Genomic DNA, 6,297 nt, shown 5'->3' with positions numbered 1-6,297 from the left:
TGAATAAAGCTTCCAAAAACATTCTTGTACAAGTTTTTTGTGGACATGTGCTTTTATTTCTCTTGGGTAAATAAATACTCAGGAGTAAAATGGTTGCATCAGAGGGTAAGGGTAACTTTGTAAGATTCTGCCAAGCCAACAATAAGTATTTACTGAGCCCTTTGAAATATATCTAGATAAGTTGTTCTATCAATTTGAAATATCCTTTCCCTTTCTCCATCAATTATAATAAAACTCATTTCTCAGGATTTTCCCACATACAGATTTCTCTGATTGTCACAATGTGCATACAACAAGACGAATGTTTGACAGATACTCAATCCATATCTATTAGGTTTCTTCTACCTTCTTGTTCCTCTGAGGCTATAGAGATGGGAATTGGGCCTTGTCCCCAGGAAGCTCACAGTCTGGTAGAAAAAGCTCTGATGGAGAAAAGGGAGGTGTGTGTAGAATGCTCCAGGCCTGCAGAGAGGAAACGTAGGTACTGCAGCCTGAGAGGTCTTTCCAGGACTGGGCACTTCAGTTGACTCTAATCATTGGGGTGGAAAAAGCAGAGGACATTGTAGGCAAAGAAGACTGCTGATGCCAAGAGAGACAAAAAATTATGCTTCATTTGGGGACAAGAGTCCCAGAAGATGGAGCACTGAGTGTGAATGTGGATCAGGGGAAGCACCAAGGAGAAGAAGAGGGCTGAGGGGATAGCCAGGACCTGGATCACAGAAAGTCTTGCCTGCCTTAGAAAGGCATCTGGATGACCTTCATGCTGAGAACAATGCAGAACCAGTGAATGGTCTTAAAACAGGGAGTGACACCAGAATGAACTACCCCTCCTGCTTTTGCACAGCGATTGGCTTGACTCTTATCACACCACTCATTTGCGTCTTGCCACTGTGGTTTGCACGTGTGCCTCTTCTTTAACTCGCCTACAAGGTAAGCCTTGTTGAATGTCTTATAGTGCCTGCTTATAGGCACAAGTGCTTTGTGGGTGTTTAATACATAGGATTGATCCAGGAGTTCCCAGAGACTATTTTCACCCTGGGGACTCCCAGACTGAGAGTTAAGAAGGATGTTAATTTTCATTGGGGTATAGGTCCCGTTGAAACAGATCTTGGAGGAAAGATAAGAACATGGCAAAAAAAAAAAAAAAAAAAAAAAAAAAAATCACATGAAACTCAGAACTCAGTCTTTCCAGTCATGACCTTAACTTTCTCCCACCTAGAATCTCATTGAGGTATTTTGCAGCTGTTCTATAGCAAAAACCTGGTTGCTTTTCTGAAGCTTTCCAAAATTCCCATTTAGTGAACAGATGGCATTGTTTTCATATGAAGAGCAAAAGAATTTCATGTACTCAAACACTGAAAGCTTGCAAAAATACACAGAGCAAGGGCAGTAATTACAATGGGGAAAGGACATGACATGTCAACAGAGAGCTAGGCTCTGTACAAAGCAAGAATCCTATTGAATCCTTGGCCAGGAATGTGAATTCTGCAGGGAAATGTCAAAGTTGAGGGTGCGTATGCGTTGATGTGCCATGAAAACAAGCACTGAGTCAGCCTAGGGTTCCTTTATAAGCATGACTCTACATATAAAGTTCTTATTGTGTACTTGACTGAGAATTCAGGATGAAAAGAGCCAGTCCCTGTCCTCAGGGGGCTATCAGCACAGTGATGGAGACCAACTCATAAAAGATCCACATAGAAAATGAGAACAGTGAGGAGAGTCCCCTATCCCCACCTAGGGAGATCCAAAGGAAGATGGTATCTGAGCTGTCTTAAGAGTTGACTGGGAGCTGGCCAGGAGCAGTGCTAAGGATGCGAAGGACATGATAAAGGGCATTCCAGACTGAGAGGACAGTGGGAGCAAAGGTCTGGAGGCCCCAGGAGTGAAGTGAGCGCAGAGACATTCTATAAGCACTTCAGCATGGCTGGATGGGGTAGGGAGTGGCAAAAATTCAGGTAGAGATGCAAGCTGGGGATTAGAAGATAACTGAATACAAAGGAAATATCTGAGGGCAACATTGCACAAGTTCATGAAAATTACTTGCAAAACAAGGTGTTCCCTATCAGTAAAAGCTTCTCATAAGGTTGAGAGCATGGGCACTATTTGGTAACAGAATCACACTGCCAAGATCAACAGGCTACACAAGGAAAAATTAGTCATGCATTAATTTAATCTAAACGTGTATGGAGAACATGTGCTAGGTCCCAGGCACGGGGAGCCCCATAGTGAATACTCTATTCCTAACAAAATGACTAGCACTTGGCGCTCTGCCCAAAATGAGCGCTCCAGAGACAGTTGGTGAATGAATGAATGAACGATCAATTTGGGCCCCTGCTCAAGAAGCTCACAGTCTCTTGGGAGAAGCAGAGAGGCAAGTGATGAGTATAATATCAAATCATTACAGTTCAGATAAAGCAGAGAATTTATCCTAAAACATGCCTGCAAGAACCAGTAAAGTCAAATATGTCAATGAAGAGACCCCTGGGTGCAAGACAATAGGGACCAGTGGGAACTACAGCCAGTGGACAGTATGTGCTCCTTCTAAAGGGGATAGTTGCTACCCAACTCCAGGCAAATAAGGACCAAAAGATGCTGGAAATTTGTGTTTTTATTAAGTGAAATGGCACTGTCCACATCGGTTTCTCCCATGTGCCCAGGATCCTAGAATGATCAGCCTGGTACATACACAGTAGTGACGGCAAAGAGAGAGAGAGGGAGAAAGAGAGTGCGCGCGCGCGAGCGAGCGAGCGAGAGAGAGGGAGGGAGAGAGAGATTGGTTAGTAAGGCACAGGACCTGAAAAACTACCTTTCTGGATAGACGTGACACAGGACACAGTGACCTGCATAATCAGAGCAGGACACTGTCACCTGCACAGCCAAGAAGGCACACAATGTCAGGCACTACCAGCAACCAGGACCCCTGCCTCCTGGTAGCCCATCGGACTCATGTGCGCCCAGTGAGGGCCTGACCTGAGATGGATGTCCAGCCCTCTGAGGCCAGGACCAGGCTCCAGTGCAGCTCCTCTCCTGGGGAAGGCCTGTGTGGCAATTGCTAATTCCCTGGCCACGGGGATCTGTTTGGGGCTGTTTGCTCAGCAGAAGGAAACAGAAGATTGCAGTGTGTCCGAATCCTGCTCCTCCTCCCCCACCACATAAAAGCTGCTGAACAAACAGAGAAATCAAAGATGATTATACACTGCTGGAAACCCGCGTGTTTCCGCCTGGCTGCAACCCCTGCCAGACTGTTATGTAAGCCACGGCTCCCCTCGGGCCTGGAACCGAACAGAGATGCCACTGACCGCCTGTCCGGGACCTGTGCGTTGCCCCCAGCTTTCCTCAGGTGCTGTCTCACCTGGAGCAGACCCGCCCCGGGGAGGAGGGGAGGGCCCAGTCGCAAGCTGACAAGCTGCTTTTGCATTTATTTTGGGATTTCCCTCTCTCCCGTTCCAGCCAGTTCAGACGTATGGGTGGGTCAGCACTAGGAGTTTACTTTGGCCTGATTCCAAGTGACTAAGACATTTTATACTGGAAAACTCCATTTGACAATCTGGGGGAGGTGGGTGTTTTTCAGCCTCCAAAGTGAATAATTCACTTTGGCTACTTAGACACCAGAGCCAAACAAGCCTGAGGGGACCCTGTGGCCAGAAAGGGCCTGACCACACCGCTCTCATGACCAATACTTATTTCTATTTAGGGATTCGGGCAAGTCCCTCAGCCCTAACCCACCTAAATGGACTTGTAAGATCTTTTCCTCTGACGTGTCAGTGACTTGGGGAAATAACCTGAATTCTCAGGGCTCTACTTTTTTCTTTCTGTACCAGACAGTTAGGAACACTCGGTGGCAAGTGCACTAGAGCTTTTAAGTGTAAATTCTGACTTTTTAGCACAGTTATAATTATATCTTAAATGAGGTCCCAGCTGTGTAGTGTCAACAATGTTCGGGAGTTTATACCTTTCTATCTATTCACCGGGCTTCCCTTCTTGTCCCCTTCACAGCCTTAGCTGACCACACCCCAGCCAGGCGCAAATTTACAAGTAGAAGAAGCCTGAACTTTGGAGTCGGATAGAACTGTGTTGGAGATACAGCTTGGTCACACAGAGGCTGTGCGACCTTAAGCCATAGCCCAAACCTTGGTAAGTCCCTGGAATCTACTGGCTTCCCTTAATTTTCCTACATCATTTTAGGAAAGCACAAGACTTCCCAGGGGCTGATTCTGGCTTTGAAGAATGGCTGACCATGTCTACCTTTTGCTTGTTCTATCACAGAAAGGGCGAGGGAGTGGTTCCAGGATGCAGAACCCTTCATTGGTAGGTGAGATTGCCCTAGGTGTGAAAGGCTGAATTGGAATCTCGGGCTCAGTCCCCTCTCCTGGCCCTCAGTTCTTTCCCTGTTAATCCTGGAGGGAGCCCTTCACAAGCCAAGGGGTCTGGGTGGCTGTTTGACTTTTTCTCACTCTTGATAGCCTTGGTGCCAGATTTTGTTGATAGATAGCTCCTTCCAGGAAGATGGAGAGCACATTTTTGCTACATATTTCTTGCATAGGCATTCTGATAAAGCACAAACCAAAGAAGGAATTGGGTTTCTAGATCCCAATCCTGGGGAGAAGGACTCGTCAATAGGCCTCTGAATCCTGGTAAGAGAAGGAACTTATGAGGGTACCCTACAAGCACCATAGCAGTGGCGAGGAAAACTAAATACCCTGAGAACTACTTTTACTAAGTACTGCATGTAACCACACTGTGAAAGTAATAAGTTGCCCTCGAATTGAACCAACCTGAGGTCTTAATCCTTTTCTTCAGGGAAGCTTCTTGTTTCTCACTCTGCTTCAGGATGACCTTTGGCTAGGAAGTGACACGTGTGTCTGAAATCAGTAAAGCTTGGTTCCTTTCATATGGCCAAACCCTCCCAGTCTGGAGGGATAAATATCCCTGCTCCTGGAATCCAGTGGCCTCCGTGAAGGAGCTCATCTACCTCTGCTGGTTTTCTGGATAATAATTAAACTCATGTTGATGTGCCTTGTTACGTTGCTATCTAAAAAAAGAGAGTAGTGGTGTGGTTGGGATGGGGCCTTGGAAAGTGAGCCTTTTCAAGTATCTTTCTCCCTCTGCCCAATTGTTGGCCTCCTCCTCCCTGGCCATACAACCTCAGACAAGAAGCGTCCTTCCTTGGATCCTTCTGATCTCCACCTGGAGAGTGGGGATGAGTATTGTGAAGTTGAATAATCTTGACCAAGGGAACTGGATTCTCCATAAAACATGCTTTCCTTAATCTGGTTACGGCAGAGCAGATAGCCCAGTGAAAGCTTGGAGGCTGCACCAACCATGCTCCCAAGGGGGATGTTTAGTACCAGAAAACACTTTCTTGAACCTACTAAGTAGTGGAGTAAAAAGACTAGGCAGCCTACTAACCTGTATTCATGAGGTTAGCCCTTTGGAAGCCTCCTCTTTAACCCCAGGCAGTATGACTGCAATTCAACAGCTTTTAAAGGATAGACAGAGGGGTCTGAGTCAGCAAAATGCAGTTCAATTCCCAAAGAAACAGATAAGAAAGTTAAAAAGTATGTGACACACATTTTTCGTCAGTCATGCTTTGTCTATAAATTTTTTTTTTTTAAAGCATTAGGAATCACTGGTACACACATTGCAAGATTTAGACATACACAAACACTCCAGTGTACAATTTTGGAATTTCTGCACTAAACTTTAGTCATTAATAATCACTGCTCAGTGTAATCCAGGCCATAATCTTAAGTAGAATATATCACTTACTGCTGAAAGCTTCTAAGAGTAAAAAGTCTTCTGGAATATGCATGTGGCTTTGTAGGACAAGCTGTTTTTGCTTTTTTAAAAATAAACTTTATTTTTTACAACAGTTTTAGATTTGCAGAAATATTACAGAGACAGTGCAGAGTTCTCACATATATCTTATCCAGTTTCCCCTATGGATAACATCTTACATGAATATGGTACATTTGTTATGATTAATGAAGCAATATCGACACACTTATTAACTAATGTCCATACTTTAGAGAATGGAGGTTTTACAGAAATTGGCATTAAAATTTCTCAATGGTATCTTATTATTTTTTTAGTTTATTTATTTATTTTGAGAGAGAGAGAGAAAGAGGGATACCACACTCTTGAGCAAGGGGAGGGGCAGAGAGAGAGAGAGGGAGACAGAGGATCCGAAGCAGGGTCCGCCCTGTCAACACAGAGACCCACAAGGGGCTCAGTTTCACAAACTGTGAGATCATGATCTGAACCGAGATCAAGAGTAGGGTGCTCAAATGACTGAGC

Source organism: Herpailurus yagouaroundi, unplaced genomic scaffold (genome assembly GCF_014898765.1).
Source record: "Herpailurus yagouaroundi ecotype Mexico unplaced genomic scaffold, PumYag 195, whole genome shotgun sequence".
Lineage (NCBI taxonomy): Eukaryota > Metazoa > Chordata > Mammalia > Carnivora > Felidae > Herpailurus > Herpailurus yagouaroundi.
Note: the sequence above shows the minus strand (reverse complement) of the source record.